At 37.1% G+C, this 23,859-nt stretch overlaps 1 protein-coding gene and 2 pseudogenes across 3 annotated transcripts in view; all 3 read right to left on the reverse strand.

Moving 5' to 3' along the window:
- Positions 1–23,859, reverse strand: part of PPM1E (protein phosphatase, Mg2+/Mn2+ dependent 1E) — a gene marked incomplete at both ends in the record, with an annotated part of 98,646 nt that overhangs the window by 56,401 nt on the left and 18,386 nt on the right. The window lies entirely within an intron of this gene.
- On the reverse strand, positions 11,137–13,942 carry LOC311172714 (large ribosomal subunit protein uL30-like; annotated as a pseudogene). Its single transcript has 2 exons — positions 13,936–13,942; positions 11,137–11,671 (listed from the first exon to the last, which is right to left on the reverse strand). The product of its transcript is annotated as a large ribosomal subunit protein uL30-like (transcript).
- Positions 14,540–14,946, reverse strand: LOC311173347 (ATP synthase F(0) complex subunit C2, mitochondrial-like; annotated as a pseudogene). Its single transcript has one exon. The product of its transcript is annotated as an ATP synthase F(0) complex subunit C2, mitochondrial-like (transcript).

The raw sequence follows: 23,859 nt of genomic DNA on the forward strand, positions 1-23,859 counted from the left end.
CTATTAAATTATATTCAATGGCCTAAAATTAAGAGCTACATATTGCATATTTTAAATATCCCATTGTAGTCTGGAAACACAGTTTTCAGAAGCTGATGAAATTTCTAAGATATGTCTTCTGATAATCTCAGATTCTATTTTAAAACAGGAAAGCAATGAGGATGACGATAATTTTTTAAAGAGAAGAGTTTAGAAAAGAACAAGAGATCAATGTTTTATACTGCAGAAAAAAAGATAGTTTTCATTTTATGTGTAGATAGTGATTGTAAAGCCAGTTCCACGGATATCATTTATTTATAGATAATGCTTAAATTTGTATTTCTACTCATACTTTCTCTCTGAACCTCACAGCTGATCACACATACTCAATATTTCAACAGTAAAAAAAAAATTCTATTAGGCTAGGTGCCACTAGGGCACCTCCTGACTTTCCCTCTAAACCAGCTCTTCCCCAAGCCATCTCCATCTTAGTAAATGGCAATTCCATTCTTTCAATTGCTCAAGCCAAAAGCCTTAAATTTATTCTTCACCCTTTTCCTTTTTCATACGCCACATAAACAAATCCAATCACTTCATTTGAAATATATTCAGAACCTGACCACCTCTTACTAGTTCCAAAATGACCTCTGTGGTCTAAGCTATCATCTTTCCCCACTTGTACAACTGTATTAACCTATTCACTGCTCTCCCTTTCACTACCTTTCCCCTCATACTCTTATCTAGTATGCACATAGCACTCAGAATAATGTATTAAAAATGTAACTCAGATCATATATTTCCTCTGCTAAAAATACCCAGAAAAATATATTAAAAATGTAACTCAGATCATATATTTCCTCTGCTAAAAATACATTTCATTCAAAGAAAAATTCAAAATCCTGACCATGGTTTAAAAGGACCTACTTGATTTAATTCTGGACCACCTCTCAGACCTTGTCTTCTTATATATTTCTTTCACTTCACTCTACATCACACAAATCTCTACTGTTTCTAAAACATGTTAAGCATTCTCATACCTCACTGTCTCTGCACTTTTTGATTTCTCAGCCCAGAAAGCTTTTCACCCTGAAATCTATATCACTCACCTCTTCAATTACTTCAGATCTGTACTTAATTTAAAGAAAATGTTTCCAGCTGAGGTCAAATAAGGCAACTTCTTGCAGCATACAGGCTTTCCTTGATGACCTTATAAAAACTAGCAAACTCCCTATGCACCCTTACCTCATCAATCTCTAGTTCCATATCCTGCTCTCTCTCTTTTTTTTTTTTCAATTGCATTATTAAAATCACCTGACTGAATAATTTAGTGTTTATTTTCTGGTTCTCACCCATTGGAATGAATTTAATTTCCTTGAAAAAAGGGCAATCTTTGCTTTAATTTAGTGTTATATTTTTAGGGCTTAGAACTGCACCTGAAACAATAAAAATACTAAATAAGCATTTGGTGAATTAGTGAATGAAATGAATGCAAAGCATTACTTTTTTATAAAGTCTCATTTATAAAATAAATAAACCTAACCCTCTATAAGTTCATCTAAAAATAATAATTAAATGCTATAGTAATTTTTTTTAAGATTTATTTATTTATACATACAAGAGCTGGGGTACAGGCCGGAGTTGTGGGGGGTGAGAGAATTCACCAGAGGCAGAGTGGGGAACAGAACAGGCAGATTGACTGAAATACACTGCTGAGGGGAGCAGTGGAGGGGTGAGGAGAGGTCCACTGCGCCATGTGGGTAGCTCCCTGGCTGGGGATGGAACTCATGCTGCAGGGGCTGCAGCTAGCTTCATAGTTGCATCTTAATCCCTTGCACCACCAGGGAGGCCTACAGTAATTTTTAATGGACTATTTTTTAGGGTAATTTTAATTTCAGTTCATGGCAAAATTGAGTGGAAAATAGAGAGCTCCCTTATGCTCTTTGCCTTATATAAGCACAGTCTCTCCCACAATTCCATTTTCATGAAACCACTCACTTGTTTTCATCTCTATAAAGTTGTCTTCTCTGGGACACTTAATGTCAGTAGAATCACAAGAGAAAGAATATAAAGTCTCAGTGCTATGCAGCTATTTCCAGCCACTGCAGCATGAGTTTGAACCCTGGCCAGGGAGCTAACCCACATGGCGCAGCAGACCTCTCCTGACTCACCCGCTGCTCTCCACAGCAGTGTATTTCAGTCAGTCTGCCTGTTCTGTTCCCCACTCTGTCTCTGGTGAATCCTCTCACCCCCCACAACTCCGGCCTGTACCCCAGTCTTGTATGCATAAATAAAATATATCTTTAAAAAAATGTTGTGTCAATAACATTCAGGGGATGTGATAGAATAGTTCACTGGGTGTACAGTTCAGTGGATGTGGCACACTAGAAAAGGAAGAAATTGAGACCCAGAGAGATCAAGTTACTCACAGCCCATGGACAAAAAGCTCTCATTTCTTTCCATCTCTATTAGCTCCTCTGTGACCATTCACCCCTTTGTCAGCTAAGCTCCAGTCACACAAGTCTTACTCTGATTCTTGAATACACCTAGCTTATCCCCTTTGCACTTTCAGTTCATTCAGCTGAGAATGTTCTTCTCTCAAATATTTACATAGCTGGCTTCTTCTTAAAAGCTATTTCCACAAAAATGTCTTTTCTGCCATTCAAGTTAAAGTAGCTGTACCTCTTTGCTTGATTTTGTTCAAAACACCATCTGTAATTATCTAATTATTTTAAGTGTCTATTATCTGCCTCTCCCTCTAGATCATAAGTAACTTGAGGGTAGGGACCAGGTTCGTTGTGTTCTTGTATCATTCTTGTATCCACAGTGACAAACAGGCCATGACACATAGTAGACACTCAATAAATGTTTTTAGAATGAGTGAATGAAGTAAGTCAGAATTAAAGCAGTGCCACGCAATGAGCATTAAGGCAAAGTTTGAATTCTCTTTTTCTAGGTATTGGACTCTGTGCCTTCATATATGCCATAAAAGCACTTAGGATCTTACATACACATTTTATAGGCTAGTCAACATTGTACTTTAATTATTCTTTTACTCTTTTATTTTTATACTATTTTATCTCATTTGTTTGTTTTGATGTTTTATGAACTTTGTAAGTCATTCCTAATACTTGAAGTGCATAAGCAATCTCATTTAATGAAGATGCAATTATGACTGCATCTAGATCTTTGAAATTAGAGCATTTCAGAGAATTGAGGTAAATAAAAAGCGGGAGGAGAGAAAGGGTGCCCAATGGACTATGGTGGAGGACTATAGGTGTCTTGGTATGGTGGCACATATCTGAAGAGATGTGAACCTGTACCTCTGAATCATATACAGTACAGTTTACCAACTTTACCACAATAAAAAATGTGATTTAATTAAAGAAAAAATGTAAGAGGAAAATGTATTCATGTACTGAAAGGGTAAAATTAAAATTCCAAAGTAAAAATTGGCATATAGACTTAAATAATCTGAGTAAACCTAGGGAAAAAAGAATGAGCATTGCGCAGAATCCCTCTCTTTCAAGTCTCATCTTCACTTTATATTTTGATTACTGAGTATAAAAAGCCTGTATTTTGGAAGATTCTATGTGTAGCTGTCATAAATCATTCTCAGAATATTAAGAGCAACTTAAATTCAATGGAACAATTTACAATAAAGATTTTTTGTGTTTGGTGGAGTATTTGTGACATTTTCTAAAATCTATATATTATTACTGTATGGAGACACCAAAGTGAACGTTTTATATAAATGTACTTTTCTGTCAACAGGATACTCAATAGCCTGTTTAAAGAATTTATCAAATTCTTTAGAAAATGGTATGCCATACCATTACATTGTCTTTATGCATTTGATACCTATTTTTGTATTCTCTGTTTAAAGCAGTGAAAAGAAATTCATTTTCCAAAAATAGTAGTTGAAAAGGTAGAGGATATAGATTGCCTAAATTTGAAGTCATTGCAATATTCATGAAAAGTTAAAGAAAAGTCGCTTACTCTTTTTCCATTTATTTTGAAGCAAAGTAAATTCAATATATGACCAATTTGGGTAGGAAGTATGAATTGAAAGCAAGTGAGGGAATTTTGTGTGACAGATCCCCTTATTGTCTTTAAAATGAGGAATGAGGATTATATGTATATCTTAGTTCAAATATGAGTTCTGGTAATAAGTAAGTGCTTTCACAAGTTTTGCAATGCTTTGGAAGATACCTCTGACACTTCCGAGTTTTAAATAGATAAGTTCACTGTAAAGATATACATAGGACATGTAGAGAGAGTGTTTATTAAAGTATATACTAAAAAATTAATAAAAATCTAAAATCATTACATAATGAATAATATATTTTTGTTGATTGATACATGCTTTTATTCAGAACAAAATATTTGTCCATAAATAGAGCAATACATTTGGCCACTTAAATCACAAATAGGAAAATTAAATTATTAAAAACAAAATACATATAAATGGAACAAAATAACAGCAAGGAAGAAATCCCATGATTCCATGCTTACAAATTTCATTTGTGAATTTTAGAGTGTCTACTTTTAGATGCTAAAACTACTCATTTACAGATTCCAATGTTCTACTCCCAGATGTACTATATAACAATCTTTGAATAGATTTGTTTATTTCAATAGTCTTAAGAGAGTTTAACTGGTTAGATCAGTTGGATAAAGCATTAGATTAAGATCATGGACTTTAAGTCCAATGCTGGCTTTGCCATATTACATGGACACAAAAATGTACCCTCAACTTAGCCAGCAAATGTAAATAAACATTCAACTTATTACAAAAGGGTATAAAAAAGAGTAAATGGGTTAGTATAATCTATCATGAGGACAAGAAAACCTCCTTAAAAGTATATTTTTAAAGGGCCTCCCCGGTGGCGCAGCGGTTGAGCGCTGGGTTGCCAATCTGCCCGCAACCTCTGCAGCGCCAGTTCGATCCCCGGCAGCGCCAGTTCGATCTCCGGCTGCTCCATGGCCGCAGACCTCTCCTGCCGCCCGCTGCTCCCCCCAGCAGTGTACCTCGCTCCTTCTGCCTGCTCTGCTCCCAGCTCTGGCTCTGGTGAATTCTCTCACCCTCCCGCGCTTCTGACTACCCAGTGCTTGTATAAATAAATAAATTAATTAAAAAAAATTTGTTGTTAAAAAAAAAGGTATTTTTTTAAAAAGATACAGACAATGGGCCTCCCTGGTGGCGCAAGGGGTTAAGCACCGCCGAACTATGAAGCAAACCGAAGCCTCTGCAGCACGAGTTCGATCCCCAGCTGGCCAGGGAGCAACCCACATGGCATAGCAGACCTCTCCTGTCTCACCCACTGCTCCTCTCAGCAGTGTATTTCAGTCAGTCTGCCTGTTCTGCTCCCTACTCTGTATCTGGTGAATCCTCTCACCCCCCCCGAATCTCTGGCCTGTACCCCAGCTCTTATATGCATAAATAAATAAATCTTTAAAAAAAATACAGATAATAAGTAACAGGATCCTTATATATTAAGGATATTAAGTTACATTGACAGGTTAAAATTGATTTCTCTCTTGAAATCTAAAATTATAGATAGCAAGCAATAATTTTTATCATATAATTGGATTAAATGTACATTTAATGCACTCTCTTTCAATATAACTTATCTTTGAGAATCTGCTGAATTTTAGTTGCCATAACAACCTGAGTAAACCCTTTATTGTTGCAGACATCTGTAGCTATTTATAAATGTAACAGCTGTATCTGTCCAGCTAAATTTCTTTTAGAAGACACCAAAGCAGTTATCATTTGCTCTGAATAAACTTGAGAAAAATGTCAGGGACCATTCAAAGTAAAACATTTCTATATTCTATACTTAAATATTAAAGTACATATTAAATAATATGTACTTGCAATGCTTTGGAAGTATGCACAACTTTAAATAATATGTACTTTAATATTTAAGTATATTTCTATACTTTAAGTATATTTCTACACTTATGAATATACTTAAATATTTAAGTAAAAAATATAGAAATGTTTTACCTTGAATGGTCCCTGACATTTTTCTCAAGTATTTAATATGTATTTAACATGAATTTTCTCAAGTATTTAATAAGTATTTAATATGAACATACTTAAATATTTAAGTATAGAAATATAGAAATGTACTATACACCAAGAATAAGTCAGAAAATGAAAAATGACTATTTTCATTGCATTGTTTCTTGAAATATGTCAACACAAAGCTTTCTCAGCTATCAACTTTTTCTGAATTAAAAGGTACTTAGATATTTTAAATGAGTTGCTTCTCCCCATAATTAAAAAATATAAGACAATACACAAATACTCAAACACTGTCATTTACACAAAACATCAGTAGATAAGGTAACCTCATTAAGAAAAATAGAGTATTTTACAACTGAATTCTTTCTCTTTTCACAATGATTATATTAGTTGCATTGAAATGAGTAATAATAATAATTAGACTAGAAAAATGTGTATCTTCACTGACCCACGTTTTTCAGTATGCACAACTTAAAAATAAAAGCATGTAGCAGGTGATTAGCAGCTTCTTAGGATCTATGTCCAAGATGCACAGTCTCAGAAGGTTTTGACTCAACAGATAACTGAGATGAAGACTGCTGTATTTGGGACAACCCAGTTTTTACCCACATGAAAACAAGTTTAAATTATGTATAAATAAGTTTATTGACTGATAATTGTTACACACATTTTCAACTCTGGATTGAACTTTTTCATCTGTGTCCTCATCTCCTTGCAAACTTCTCTTCTTAACTATAATTCATGTATTTTCAAAGCATATATTTAAAAAATAATTAAAAATTATATGTAGTATTTTATATATTAGTATATTTGAAGATATTCTACTAATTTGTATGAAAATTAGATTTTATACCTTGTCTGTATTTAATCCATTCTATGCTTAATTTAACAGATATTTATAATAATTAATGTGCAAAAGACAATTTCCTAATTAAAACGGGATACAATAGGGAATCCAAATAATAAAAGCAATGTTAGTTCTGATTTTCGAAGGATAACTACACATATATATAAAAACTGTTCTCATGGGGCCTCCCTGGTGGTGCAAGGGCTTAAGATGCAGCACTAGGGCGGTAACCCACATGGCCCAGCAGACCTCTCCTGACTCCTGCTGCTCCCCTTAGCAGTGTATTTCAGTAGATTCGCATGTTCTGTTCCCTACTCTGTCTCTGGTGAACCCTCTCACCCCCACACTTCTGGCCTGTACCCCGGGTCCTGTTTGCATAAATAAATAAATCTTTTTTAAAAACTGTTCTCCTATACTCATCACTGCTGTACTTTGATATGAAACATATACAATTATTAAGTGAGGTGTTTTCTCTTTCACTTAAATCTTTCAGAGAAAAGCAAAATCACAATCCAGAAAAACATCACAGTGTATAGAATTTCAAGTAAGTCTGCTTTTCATGGAAGTACTCATATGATTATTTTCTGACTACTTTCATATTCCCTTTCTTGACCATTCCATTCCTTAAGCAATTTAGCAGAAGCGCTTACGTGACAGGAATATACCCATTCTGGTTTTCTTCAACTAGATACAATACTCCTTGTGTGACAGAAATGAGACTAAGACTTTAATTTTATATTTTGCCTTTCTAGTTTAAAAAGTGGGGCCTCCCCTGGTGGTGCAGGCGGTTGAGCGCAGCGCTGTGAAGCTGTCTGCAGCCTCTGCAGCACCAGTTCCATCCCATTTTTAAATCTTTAAAAATAAATAAATAAATAAAAAGTGTTCACGTGTACTATATTATCTGATAAACAAATGATGCTTTGAAATAGGTAAAAGAGTTGTTATTCTCACTTTGAAAATCTGAAACTTAGGTGTGTTAGAGTTTGCCCTAGGTCAAATAAGAATAGCGAGAATAATCAGAACTCAGCTCTCATGACATACTTTTTTTTCCACAACACTCTTCTGTAATGAGGGCAACTTCCTCTGGCAGCCTACAGTTGTTACAGACACTGAATAACAGAATCAATCCATACTCTCCAGCAGCATTCCTGGCAGTATGGCAAACTGTCTGATATCATAGCCTTATTAATGAGAGGTTTAAATTTATGCTTCTTATAATTAGAACCTCTATAGAAAAAAAAGCACATTGCGTTCCAGAAAAGAGACACTTATTAAATCCAAATTTTCATTTTCTAATCATGTTCAATAAGTACTTAAAACACAAATTATCTTAATCAAAGAGGAAGTTTATAAATGCCTATGGGTTTACACCTTTAAGAATGTGAACACACTCTATTTTTAGGAAATACTCAATCCCAATGTAAGGCCAGAACAGAAGGGGAATAGAAACTGGCTCCAACTTTGACATTTTCCCACCAGCTAACAACTGAGAAGTTGTTTTAACCATAGTATCAGCTATGTACATATTAAAATCAGAAGGGGCAAACAAGTAAGGAAGGAAGGAAGGAGGGAGGGAAGCAGAGGGGAGAGAGACAGAGAGAAATAGTTGATTGAATTGGGACTCTCTTTACCAAATAATTAGACTTAGCAGTGATTCATCTAAGTAAACAACCCACATTGCAGCTCATATTTTATAATTTCTGCTTCTATTCACATACTTGTTTATCTCATACAGTGTCATGTTTCATGTTTCAGTGCCTCCTTTCTTTGATTTCTTATTAGTTTTTTGCTGCTGTGTTACTATCCTACCTCCATTATTACATCCATTCTGGCTCTCATTTGGTAACTCTCATCTCTATCTGGGCAGTCTTTATCTTCTGCCTGCCAGACTCTCCCTGATGTCGGCACCTCAACTCTCAGTTAAAGTCTTGTCTTCATCAACAACTTAATACTTAAAATTTATCTTACTTTTCTCTTTCGACTTCATTTAAAAATCTTACTACTTTAATGCATCTCAATTCATTATTAGAAAAATTAGTTGATCAAACTAGATCATACTAAGAGGTGAATAATAATTATCATTTCAGAAGAATGGGTGAGAATTTGGGAAAAGTTCTCACACGGTTCAACTACTCCCATTCTCTCTGGCAAAAAAATAATGGAAAACGCTGTCCCCAATTCCTTAGATTCTCAAAGTAAGTTCCCTTGATTGTCGAGAAGGATTTTAGTTACTACTCTATTTCCATCGTCTGTAAGTTTCCTAGGCCCAAATACTTGCTCTTCAACGAAGGGTGTTCATTTCTATTACATTGGGAAAGTGCTACCTAGTCCTAAGTTAAATCAAAGACCTAAAGCGTATATATCTATACCAAAATATATGTGATTATTCTGGACCCTGAATGGCCCCCACTGAATAGAGGGTTCAAATGTAGAATTTTTCACATTAAAATGAAATAGTTTTTGGGCCTCCCTGGTGACGCAAGGTGTTAAGGCTAAGTCTCAGTACTATGAAGCTATTGGCCACAGCAGCGTGAGTTCAATCCCTGGCCAGGGAGATAACCAACATGGCATAGCAGACCTCTCCTGTCTTGCCTGCTGCTCCCCTGAGCATTGTATTTCAGTCAATCTGCCTGTTCTGTTCCCCACTCTGTCTCTGGTGAATCCTCTCAACCACACCCCCACCTCTGGCCTATACCCCAGCTCTTGTATGCATAAATAAATAAGTCTTAAAAAAAAAAAAGAAATAGTTATTTTTCTTCCTTCTCCCTGAAGAAATCTAATATTAATGACAAGAATTGATTATCATTTATATTTTATTTATTTATTTATTTATTTTTCTTTCAGGATGTCTCTGCAGTCTCACAAATTATTACGGATCCCATGTATAATTTTTTTTTTAAAGATTCATTCATTTATTTATACAAGCACTGGGTACAGTCAGAAGCACGGGAGGGTGAGAGAATTCACCAGAGCCAGAGCGGGGAGCAGAGCAGGCAGAAGGACCGAAGTACACTGCTGAGGGGAGCAGCGGGCGGCAGGAGAGGTCTGCACATCATGTGGGACCCTCCTCCGGAGCAGCCGGGGATCGAACCAGTTCTTCAGAGGCTGCGGGCAGCTTCGCAGCCTAGTGCTCAACCGCTGCACCACCGGGGAGGCCCTATCATTTATACTTTAAATGTCACATGTTACCATTAGAGTTAAGCACATCATTAAAAGTTTCCAGTTGCTTTATTTTAACAAAATTTGGTATCCATTCAGTTTTCAGTCTGCTGTTTATAGCATAATAATCTGTTTATCTAAAATTAGTAGGATTATTACCACTAACCCCTTAATTATGACTTGTTCCCACAAGGAATTTCCTATTCATTATATACTTTAAGTGCATTTATTTTTAAATATTGGTATACTGGATCAGATAACTTAGCATATAGACAATAATTCTATTGAATTTCTAACACAATTTTGACATTTCGGTGAAAAAACAGTCACTGATGGGAATTCAAAGTGAATTAAAGACTTATACATAGACATGAAAGCATAAAATTCCTTAAAAAAAACGGGGGGGGAAGCTCCTTGACATTGGCCTTGCAATGATTTTTTTGGGTTTCACACCAAAATAACAGGCAACAAAATCAAAAAAGGAGGAGACCACATCAACTAAAAAGCCTCTACATAGCAAAGGAAACAATTGACAAAATGAAAAAGCAACCAATAGATTGGGAGCAAATATTTGCAAGTCATATCTCTGATAAAAGGCCAATATCCAAAACATAATAGGACCTCATATAATTCGATTAAAAACAACCTGATCCAAAAAAAATTACTGATAACTATTTTTTTTTTTTACTATTTTTGAGCTCTTCTAATTATAATTTAAGTTCTTTCCAAAACAAGACCCTAGAAAGCCCCAGGCTCACGTATGCTCCTGGGTTTGATCACTGCCTCATTGCACACACACTTAGGTTGCCATTCACCAACACTAACACCAAGACACAAGGCGTGACAACACAGGACTCCCTCCACGGCATGAGCCTTGTGCTCATTCCAGAGGAGGCAGCAGAGGCCAACATGGAAAATACACAGGAACTTTTTCTTGGAACTGGATTTTGATGAGAAGTGCCTGCGTGAACGTCAGTGCATGTTCCCTGACCACTCTCCTCTAGTTTCAGAAGATTAAGCAGAAAACAATGTGGGTTTAGTTCAGCAGTCAGATGAGCTGATTGATACATTCACCTTGACAGCCAGGTGAGCCCCTCTCCTTGAGGAAGTTCACTCCAGTCTAGGTAGCATGACAGGCCACTGAGAGCTGGAAACGGTGCAGGAACCCTGAGATCATCTGGAAATACTTTCCTGGGAACACAATTTCATGAATGAGGTCTTCTAAGCAAATGACAACAAATTCCCCCAAGTGCTGTTCAATCACTGCATTCTCTGTCAGAGGGACATTCTCATTCTTGACTTGGGCATATTTCAAGATGAGTTCCCAGACAGACTTCAGATTTGGAAATCCCCAAGTCACATAAGGTACCAATGTATGAAGCATTTTAATAGTTTGAGGGGTCACATCACAAAGACACCATCAGTGCCTAATCCTTTGGATGCACACAACAAAGGCCAAGGGACGTTTATCTGGCACTTGGAAGCCATGAGGTTCATATCAAGTCCTCTGTGGTGTACTTGGTCACAGTGTTGCCACCAAGAGTCATGTGGGAACCATTCTAGTAGCCTAAACCTGAATTCTTTTCCTTTATTCTGTTCCTTCTTTTCCAAAAGTGCCTGCTTTGCGGGGTGGTTTTGAGGGCCTAAGTCTTCCTCTATGTCAGGAGATTATTCTGGAACCAAAAGGACTTTTTTCTTTGTTCCGCCATTTTTCTAACTCTATTGCTCTACTGAGCAGTTATTATGTACTAAGCACTGCTCAAAGATTCCTGTCCCTTGTGCTAAGTGAACTAAGCCAGAAGAAGAAAGATAAATACCAGATGGTATCACTTAAATGGAACACAGAGAAACCAAACAGAGGTTTAGACAAAGACAAACTTTAAAACCAGCCTCTGAAAGCTGACCATAGAACTAAGGCATGGGGAGCGGGGCAAAGAACAGGGTGGGGAAGAGAGCACAATTAGCCTATGGTGGAAGACTATGACTACCTTGGTGGTAGGTATGCTACTGAGACTACACCTGAAAGGGAAGATCTTATATTCTCAAAATTCTAACAAAAATCTAAACAAGTGGCACTAAGTAAAAAATTTATTAGAAAATAAATATTTTTAAAACTCACCAGGGTGGGGGGGGGGCACTGGAATCTCATTGGTTAACAACAACAAAAAAAAAAAAACAAACCACAAAGATTCCTGTTCTGTGGACTTACATAAAGGGTCTTTCCTACACTAGAAAATGAGAAAGCACAAATGGTAAAGTACAACATAGAGGTGGTAAATGTAAGTAATAATTTTTACCTAGAATCTAGGTGATCTAATCATCTTCTGCTCATATATGGATTGTCAATGCATGAAATACCAAGATGACAGTGAACTTGGAGACTATCTTAAAAGCTTACACTGATTAAAGCTACATATGGAAATTAGTGCCACTGTACACTTTGTACACTAAAATTCATAGCAGTATTAGTCACAATAGCCCAAAGGTGGAAACCTATTCATCTTTGAATAGATGAATGGATAAATGAAATGTGGTATATATGTATATAATAGAATATTATTCAATCATTTAAAATGATAAGTCTGACACATGTTAAAACATAGATAACCTTGAAAACATTATGCTAAATGAGATAAAATAGGCAAAAAAAGAAGACATTAGATGATTTTTCTTATGTGAATGAGATACCCTGAACAGACAAATTCACAGAATGGAAATTCACGACAAATTCACAGAGATGGAAAGAAGAATAAAGGTTACGAGGGGAGGAAGGGGCAGGGGAAAAGGAGAATGGATAAATATTGTTTAGTGCGTACAGGGTTTCTGTTTGGAATAATGCAACAGTTCTGGATATAGTGGTGAAAGGTGTGCAGCATTATGAATGCACTTAATGACAATGAATTAAACAGTTCAAATGGTAAATTTTATTACATATATTTTACCACAATAAAAAGTTTTTTAGGGCCTCCCCGGTGGTGCAGCAGGTTGAGCGCTGCGCTGTGAAGCTGTCCGCAGCCTCCGCCTTGCCAGTTCGATTCCCACCCGGCTGGAGATATTTCCACATGGCGCAGCGGACCTCTCCTGTCCCACCTGCTGCTCCCCTCAGCAGTGTATTTCAGTCCTTCTGCCTGTTCTGCTCCCCGCTCTGTCTCTGGTGGATTCTGTCACCCTCCCACGCCTCTGGCCTGTACCCCAGTGCTTGTACTAATAAATGAATCTTTTTTTAAAAAAAAAGTTTTTTACAAACACAATGCAGGTAGAATTCTACATTATAAACAGTAAAGAGAGGAAAATATTTTCAAACATAAAAACAGGAAATCCTTCATTCTACATTTCAAAATGGCAATTATAACACATTTCTTTTACTTTGAGAGTGGGAAAACAGAATTATGTATAGCAGCTCAATATCATAATCACCTAACAATAATGATTAGCATTTAATGTCCTACAAAGAGTAGCTTACTTGTAATACCTAAAGCAAGACTCAAAAGCAATGTCAAAATCAGCCCTACTAGATAATCAACATTTGATTTACATAGTCTGATATGAAAATTCTTCAAAGCAGTGAGGAAAAAAAGGGAAAAACTCAAAAACTGTTCCTTGAAAGGAAGAGCATTAACAAATTCATAACTAAGTAAGGCAAGAAAAAGCCCTTAGTCTCCCTGTTCCTGCTAGTTATCTCTAGTGGAATATATGCTTTTTTTCCCCGCAATTATTAACTATTTTAAGACTGATACAGTGGCAATCTGGCAAAAACTATATGGTGGGGTTCAAACTCTGGACAATACTACTACCATATGTTAATTCTGCAGCAATCCAAAGCAGCATATGTTCTCCAGGTAAAAAATCCTAATTTACACAAAGAAACACAAATCACATGGGATGTTGAAAACTGCCATCAAGTTAGGCTTTCGGCTACCTATCATGTTGTACTGAAGACTTCTGAATACAGTGGCACATCAGTCAGTTACACAATAGCCTAACAAAACTTCTAACCACATGGCGTAGCAGACCTCTCCTGTTTCGCTCACTGCTCCCCGCAGCAGTGTATTTCAGTAGATATGCCTGTTCTGCTCCCCCCTCTGTCTTTGGTGAATCTTCTCACACATACACACACCCCCACCTCTGGCCTACACCCCAGTTCCTGTCATGTGGGCATGCTGCAGTGGCTGGTGACAGCTTGATAGCGCTGTTTTTAACCCCCGTGCCACCAGGAAGGCCCCTATCAATTTTCATCACTCTTTTCTAAGTTCCCCTACAGTATGTTGATGCAAATTCTGTTTAACTTTGTTTTATCTTATTTTCTATTATTCCTTCATCAATTTTTCCACTAAGATTAACACATTAAATGCAAACTCCTCTCTATAACAGTAATTTTTTTCTTATTAATGCAATATTTATTTGTGTTCCTAGTTACACCCTTGAGCCAACCACTTTCCTCGGGATTACTGGGGCGGTACAGGAGAAAGCTCAGGGTAGAGAAGACATGGGAGAAAACTATGGGAGGTAGTATGACAACTCCTTCACATGGCAAAGAGGATGAGAAAGGCCACCAACAGGCAAAAGAGCCCCATATCCTCTAAGATGGCAAAGCCTGGAATGGCCTAGGAGAGGAGCTGTTGCTTCAGAGAAGGGTTCTTGACATAACCAATGATGAGGCTCCCCCAAACAGTCTCAGACCCCAGAATCAGTCACCAGTTCTATGGAAGCCTTAACCCCAATGTGTTGATGTCCTTTGAAATGGTGCTGGTTTGGAAGCTGCAGCTAGGAATAAGTGAGTTCAGAGGACGCAGGCTGCCAAGTTTCCGAGTCTCTCATCTGTCAGTGTCTCTTGTTGTTTGAGCACCAGAGTAGACAGTGATCTACTCAGCAGCTGAGAGGTGCTCCTGACAAAGGAGGGGGTGGAGATGAACTTGGCACAGGCATACATTTTCAGGGGATGAGGGGATATAATAGGAGAGCTGCTCCCAGTGCAGAGAAGACAGAGAGGAGCAATTTTTTTCTTTTAACGATTAACTATTTCATCAGGTTTATCAATAGACTTTATTCTCTCATTTAATCTTTAAAACAAATTTTCATACTCAAATTTGTCTCACAAATAAACACAATGTTCCAACTCAGCTGTTCATAATGAACAATCCTTATTATCCTGGCAAGAATTATAGGATTAGCTAATTAGGGTACAGTCTCCTATATCTGTTTTCATTGGGATAAGGATCAATCTGAATATACCAAAAAGCAAATGGTCCAGAAAGACATCTTAGTTTTTTTCCCACAAATATGGTAATCCCTCTAAGCCAAGGTGGATCGATCTTTTCTCCAACATGTACACAATGTTTTGTGACAATAAGAGAAATTCCAAGGTATGAGGTTTTCATGAGTAGGCTAAAAAGATGCCATTGTGCAAATATTTTGAAAAAGTTGGAGATTTATATAAGGTGAAGATGGACAAGAAGAGGATGAGATATATAAACAAAAGGGCTTCATCGCAGGCCCAAGAGCAGAGAGGACTGGTGAGAAAGAACACACCAATTCCTCATGAATAAGCAGGTATACAGAGTTTGCAGTCCTCCTGCATCACTCCCAGAGCTGTCAGCTATTGCTCTTGTCTCTGACATTTCCCTGCCTGACCTGCGGATCACTGAGGCTGGCTGCTGTGGTGCTGCCTCGAGCAGCACCACCTGTCATTACCTCCAGCTACTACCGTGAATTGGGTCCTGGTGCTCCACTTATTGGTGCTACCAGCTCTAGGCTCCCATCTTTCATGAGCAACTTTGGTTTGGACTACTGGACACTGAAGACATCATGTGGTGTAGAAATGGAAAGGCATTTGTGGCCTTAGAAAATCTTTCCTTTTTTAAAAACTCTCCCATTGTTGTTTGAGTCCTGTATTGCAATTATAAGTGCACATATGAGGACCCACGAACCATGACATTCCCCAGGTTTGCACAGTTTCAGTCTATCTACATTTCCACAGTTGCTTCCATGGAAAAATCAGTTTTCATTGAAACATATTTCATTGAAACATATTCTCATTACATAATCTTCTAAAGGCACTCCCTTAGCCTCAAGTCTACAGTGTAATAGGAAGGAGGAAATGACAGATTCTACAGTTATCATGTTCTGGACCCTCCCAAAGGGTAAAAGGGCTGTGAGGCCCCAGGAAACACTGCTATGCCATCTGTGCCAAAAATATCATGTAATGCTTGCTTTTTTTTAAAAAAAGATTTATTTATTTATTTATACAAGCACTGGGTACATTCAGAAGCCCAGGAGGGTGAGAGAATTCACCAGAGCCAGAGCAGGGAACAGAACAGGCAGACTGACAAAATACACTGCTGAGGGGAGCAGTGGGCGAGACAGGAGAGGTCTGTCGTGCTATGTGGGACTCTTACTGGCGGCTGGGGATTGAACCGGCGCTGCAGAGGCTGTGGGCAGCTTCGCAGCCCAGCGCTCAACTGCTGTGCCACCAGGTGAGGCCAAAAAATATCATGTAATGTTTTAGAGTCTCAAAGTGGTCAGCTGACGGATTATCCCACAAATAGTCACATGCCCTTCATGTAGTTCTTTTCACCCAGAGAGAAGCAGAGATAAATCCTGGTAGGAATAGTTTTGTTATGAAAATTTTAATCCACTTCTTCTCTTTATCTCGTACATCAAAGTATCTATAGCTATCCACGATATAGTGGATCTCTTCATCCATAGGTAGGTGCTCCTCACAAAGCACCTAAATCTTCTTAATTTGGTACTTTATCTTTGCTTATGTCCATCCAAGAATAGCTTTTCTTTTTTATATCTTTCCTAATTCTGGATCACTTTCATATTTGTAGGCATCCAAGCTCAGTCATGAGGGGAAGGGGCTCTTTGTGGGGAGCCCTTCCCAACACAGGGTAGAGGATATTTGACTGGTACTTTCCCAGAGAGACTCGGGTAAATGCAAGATCCTCATGCACCACAGAAATGCCTCCTTGGTGGTTAGTGCCACAATCTCCTTGGACATCCAGTGTAGTTTTGTTTTAAGGAGTGCACCTGAGGCAACACTATTTTTCTGTTGCACTTGCTAACAAAGCTTCATGACAGAGTTGTCTCTCATGATGACCTCTAGTTTCCACTCTCTCCTCACCCCACCTGAGAAAAGCTTCTTAATGCTTAATTCCACACATCTATGACACCAAAATCTATGTCATACTTTTTTGTGAATGGGTTACTCAGACAAGTCATACTTCCCCTTTGACAAGTAGAACTTGTTTTTACAAAAAGACTACATCAAAATCAATATATTAATTTGAACAGAACAGTCTGAGCCTCATTCTAAAAATTTACATAAATTGGTCTGGATCCATATTTAAGTAGGTCATATATCCTTACGTTACCTATCCTTAAATATAAGTGAGACGATTTCATATAGACACAAAGATAATAATATAAAGAAACAACGAAAAAGACCAAACAAAACAAATCCTTGGATTCTGACTGTAGAACTGAGGTGACCAGAAGAGGAAGGGGGTGTGAGCAAAGGATAGAGGGGATCCTATGGACGGTGATGGAGGGTTATTGGGACTGTGGTGTTGGGTACAGTGTGGTAACGTATGTTTGAAGAGTTATGAATTTCTACTACTAAAACAGTGTTGTAAACCAATGTTACCTCAATAAAAAATAGTTTAAGATGTTAGTGTGCTACATGCAATACTGTATATGTATATATAACACTATATTGATATCTACAGAGAGATTTATCATAGGAATAAGCAAAGAGGAAGAGAGTAAGTACTTCAGGTTAAAAAAATGAAGGGTGTTAAGAAATTAGGAAAGTTTAACAGGAATAAATTCAATTCAATGGAATAAAAACTGGTAGGACAATGAGTATCTGCCAAGTCAACACAATTATTAGACACCCACCCAAAAGGTAGCAAAATGCATATAAAGCAAAATTATCACTGCTTGAGGTATTTATAACTTATTCCATAGGGAAGACTTGAAAAATTAAAAGCAATTTTTGTGGTATAAAATAAAATATAATGAGAGTCATGTCTCGGGCAGGGGAGAAAAATAAAAGCTCAGGGAAGAGCAATATACTTATAAATTGTAATTTTCCAGAGAGGAAGTAGACTATTTTACAGAAGCAGAAAGGAAAAGCAAAGAGGAAACTTTAGCAAAGAGGAAAGTACATACAAAGAAAGATACAAACTTGGGAATAAGGATGCTGTATGGGGAAGAAGCAGGCAGAAAGGAAAGTGTTAGCTATAATAACTTGAATGGAGAATTACTGTATGGACCGTGAGGAAATGAAATTAGGCAGAAAGTTAATGTGGGGGAAAAAAGGAAAATAAAATGCATAAAAATTATAGAAGAATTTGACAGAAAAATAGATTTCATCAGAATCATAATTCTTTCAGCAAGTAGGCTGGCTCCTTAACATCATTCCCTCTCATCACTGGCCTAAACATTATGTATGTGTTGTGGTCCATTACGATTAACTTCCCAAAGCTTCCCAGTGCTCACCCATAACCTCTAGAAGCAAAATACTGTCCATTCACATGGGTCTCCTGGGTATAAGTATTAATTCAGCCCATCCCAGCAAATGTTCTGTGCTTGAACAGAATGCAGCATTCCTGCACAAGGTGGACAAGAAGGAATGTTGTTTTGTTAATGAAGTAACTAAACTTCCTTGAAAATCTAGTAAAATTTCTTCATTACTTCAGCAGATATTAAGCATATATATATGTAATGGGGACAGTTAAGAAGAGGACAGGGGCCTCCCTGGTGGCTCAGGCAGTTAAGCGCAGCGTTGTAAAGCTGTCTGCAGCCTCTGCAGTGCCTGTTCGATCCCTGCCGGCCCCAGAGCAACCCACATGGCACGGCAGACCTCTGCTGTCTCGCCCGTGGCTCCCCTCAGCAGTGTATTTCAGTCAGTCTGCCTGTTCTGTTCCCCACTCTGTCTCTGGTGAATCCTCCGACCTCCCGCATCTCTGGCCTGTACCCCAGTTCTTGTATGCATAAATAAATCTTTTTTTAAAAATGTGTGTAGATATTTTGTTTATAGATGGCATGTGTGTGTGTATATCCCAAAGAACTGGCCTGTACTCCAGTTCTTGTATGCATAAATAAATAAATCTTTAAAAAAAAAAAAAAGACCAGGACAGACACAGTCTCTGCCCTTATGAAATATATGGTTGAATTGAAAGGCAAAATATTAGAGACTGACTTCTCTGATCATCTAAATTAGATTTTGCCTTTGTTCTGCTCATGTCCTTCATATGTGAGGAATAATTCAGTAGGAATGGGGATACAAAATAATGAGATGATTATGAGACATTAGAAATTCTAAGTGCTTGTTTGATGAGGGAAAAGGCAGAATCTTAATTTGGATATATTGAAGAGTGACCATATTTCCTATGTTCTTTTGGAAATACGGCTTGAGCTCCAATGAGAGTGTGAGGCTAGAGGTGTAGAAGTCTATCATCATAAAAGAGAAAAAAGGTCATTTAATTGCTTTTATTGGACAATCATTAGTTTAAAACATGTGCATTTTATGTATTAGGTTTGACAGCCCAATTTGTGGTCAGTCATTATGAAAATTGTCAATTTAGAGGATATGCAGGCAAAATAGCTGAAGCATCTGCCACCTCATTTTTAGGATTAATTCCACTGATCTGGCTGGTTAGGTGAACTCTGCATCACTGGCCAAAAGCAAATTTACCAAAAAATCATTTTATCTAAAGGCCAATTCACTGAGCTCACTTAACTCTTTAGCTGACAGAATTTATCTTTGTAATAACATTGCAAAGAATGTTTGCTTTGTCTTAACTTCCTGTAACCCTCATATGCTGAAAGGCAGAGAAAGGAAGAAGACTGGGTCTGAAGTCTTCAGATTCTCCATTGATAAAAAATACATTCACTGCAATTATATTTTCGAATATTAAAAAGTCTTCTCTGACCACCTCCTCAACAACAGCAAGGAATTGGAGCAGAAACAAATTGAACATTCTTTGTTATTAAGATGAAAAACCGGGCTCCCTTAACCGGTACATGTGGTTAAGTCGCAGCACTATGAAGCTATCCGCAGCCACTGCAGCACGAGTTCAATCCCTGGCCAGAGAGCTAACCCACATGGCACAGCAGCCCGCTTCTGTCTTACCCCCTTCTCCCCTCAGCAGTGTATTTCATTCAATCCTCCTGTTCTGCTCCTCACTATCTCTGGTGAATCCTCTCATCACCCCCCACATCTCTGGCCTACACCCCAGCTCTTGTATGCATAAATAAATATTTTTAAAAAACAAATGAAAAATGATCAACTAAAACTAAGTAAATTCAGGGAAATGATGAAATGGACTATTTCTGACCAGTATATGTACGCTTCTTCCCTAACATTATTTGCAAATCCCTTTTGAAGCTATACCTTGCTCTTTCATCCTACAAAGCAGAAAAAGCTCATTTTTTTCTGTTTAGCGCTCACAAATAACTTGTCACCTTGTCAAACCTGAGGAAATGGTTTCTTTGGGTGAAATCAAGGAAAGACTTTAATGCAGTCTGATGTGCCAAAAGACTAAAAATACTGGGAGGTCTTGCAAGGACTTATAAAGACACTCCACAAAATTGTTGTCTTTGTGAAAAGGTAAATATTAAACAAATAGGGCCAATTTAGGCATACTGAAATTTTATGACGAGCATTATCATTGGAAAATGTTAAACTTTTTAGCATGTATTGTACACATTAAAATTGTGTTCTAAAAAACTGTGTGAAACTTAAGTTCTGATATAAAAAAAAAAAGGACTGAAAATAGAGACCTGAACCAAGTGTTTATATAGAGAACTGGCATTTTAATGTTTTAAAACTTTTTCTGAACATGTCAGCCATTTTTTTTTGTACTATAAGCACCATTTTATTTTTATAATTGCGATTTTCCTCTTCATATTTCAGGTTGAGCAATAATTATGAGTTGTAGATAATGACTTCAAATAGTAAACACATTTAATAATTCTACAGTTGAAATAACTACTAACAATTGAACAGACATTTGATATCTTGATCAGAAATGCTACTGCATATATTATACCCAAAATACTAAAACCAGTATCTTTAAAATATCAGGAAATTAAAATACCCATTTCCACAAAACGGAAATAACACAAAATACACTATATTAATATAACATATTAAAATATAAATGTAGATACATATTTAAGTATTAAAGATTTCTAATTCATATTCCATGTCATTTTTTGTTGCAGCATTTATTCATTAAATGAAACAATTTCTGTATTGATGATGCATGCTCTCTAGACACTTTGGAATGGCAAACACTACACAAATGGAAATGACATAAAATGATTAATTAGCTCATGGAATCCAAGAATAATTATTAAGTCTACATAGAAAAGTCAATCTTTAGATTCCCATTAAAAATTTCTTTGGGGTCAATAATACATTGTACTTAGGCATAGGCACATCTATTCAGAGAACTTCTGCACAAAACACCTAATCTAGAGCCTCCCTGGTGGCACAGGCAGTTGAGCACAGCTTTGTGAAGCTGTCCGCAGCCTCTGCAGTGCCGGCTCAATGCCCACTGGCTGTGGAGATACCCACATGGCACGGCAGACCGCTCCTGTCTCGCCCGCTGCTCCCCTCAGCAGTGTACTTTGGGCAGTCTGCCTGTTCTGTTCCCCTGTTTCTGATGAATCCTCTTGCCCTCCTGCATGTCTAGCCTGTACCCCGGTTCTTAGATAAATAAATAAATCTTAAAAAAAAAACCCTAATCTAATCTACTATCGTCTACTACTGTAGGAATCTTGCCATTATACCTGTCTATATGAAATCTAAGAGCCAGTGGGGATTTGGAGTCACACAGTTTTGAATGCCAACTTTGCCATTTATTAGTTATACAACTTTGGGCAAATTAAAAACTTGTCTGAGTCTTTAAACACTTATCTGATAGAGTTTGTAGGACCATGCGTACAAACTATTTGATACATTACCTAATCCACAGTCAGGTACAAGTACTATTGTTATATTAAATGAACCACAACAACAATACAACACACTCCAAAAAACCCCCAAATCAAAATTATGTAAGTAGTCGATAGTTGGTTTTCAATTTATATGTGTGCAAGCAATCTTTCCTGAAATTTACGTAAGGAAATTATTCAGTAGAAGACTAACAGCTTATGCATAAAGGTTATAATTGCAATGTCATTTAACCATTAACAATTAGAGTAAACCCAAATATTCACAATAAGGGACTGATTTAATAAATTATGTATCACCTGCAGATGTAATATTAAACAATATGGAAAATGTGTATCACATATTCATTTATTAATTATATTGAGTAAAAAAGCAAAGTACGTAATCAGTACATTATCATTGCAAGTCTATAAAATGTATATGTTTATAGTGGGGGAACTAGGTGGGAATATACAAAATAATGAAATTATGTAAGGGTGGTATATTTATGTATTCCTTCATCTTCTCTCTTCCAGTTTTGATTAAAAACTAAACTTTAAAAATGCAAATGCTAAGACAATTCAATGGAAGAAAGAAAAATCTTTTTCAACAAATGATGCTAGGATAACTCAATATCTACACACAAAAAATTGAAGTTGGAACCTTACCCCTACCATACACACAAATTTCCTCAAAATGGATAGTAGAACTCAAATGCAAGGGCTAAAACTGTAAAATTCTTAGGAGAAAACAGGAGTAAATCCTTGCTACTTTGAGTAAGGATATCAAAACTACAAATGAAAAGAGAGGGGCCTGCTTGGTGGTGCAAGGGGTTAAGACGCAGTCTATGAATCTATCTGCAGCCACTGCAGTGTGAGTTTGAGCCCCGGCCAGGGAGCTACCCACATAGCCCAGCAGACCTCTCCTGACTCGGCACTGCTCCCCTCAGCAGTGTATTTCAGTCATTCTGCCTTTTCTGCTCTCCACTGGGGAGAGGGTCTCTGGTGAACCCTCCTTTCCCCACACCTCTGACCTATACCCCAGTTGTTGTATGCATAAATAATCTTTAAAAAAAAAACTTCAATTTACATTTTTTAAAACCTTAAAATTACAGTGACCCTTCCACAGATAATTTAATGTTCCTGCTGCTTTTCAATTTACTAGATTACAAATTTGCATTGAAAAAATTTAAATATCTTAGTTATGTTATTAATAAGAGTGACATACTTGAGAATACACATGATCTTCTTACTCAAGAGTCCCAAGACCCACCTCCTCTCTTTGGTAAACATCTCCCCTCTTTATTTTCCATTCTGGGTTTCTCTCTGATTTAGGTGTCCTCTTCTGAGCTGTCCTAATTATAACAGAAATTCATGGTATTCACATAAACCTTTAAAACAAGCTGGTGTTTTGAAGGGAAAGATTTTTAAACACAATTAACATATTAAGATACAGCATTCAAACATTAGATATTTTTACAAGGTGGTTAAATCATCTTCAGTAGTTAATGAAACAAGGCAATAAATGACACCTAAAATGACCATTTTGTAAAATTAAAAATAAGCACTTGACACAGATCAAGGACAATGTTTCATTCATGTGTACCACAGAGATATCAATAAAAAACGCACTGTTTAGAGAAAAACTAGTAACTTTTATCAGAAAGAACATATATTACTAAAGTTTTTATATATGATTTAAAAAAATCATCAGTATGCAAATTTATCTAGTTTTTTTTACTTCATAAAAACCTGTTAAGGGCCTCCCTGGTGGCATAAGGAGAGGTTATGCACCGCACTATGAAGCAATCCGCAGCCTTGGAAGAACAAGTTCAATACCCCTGCCGGCCAGGGAGCAACCCACATGGTGCTGCAGACCTCTCCTGTCTCGCCCTCTGCT

This window comes from Talpa europaea (genome assembly GCF_964194135.1).
Source record: "Talpa europaea genome assembly, chromosome: 7".
Lineage (NCBI taxonomy): Eukaryota > Metazoa > Chordata > Mammalia > Eulipotyphla > Talpidae > Talpa > Talpa europaea.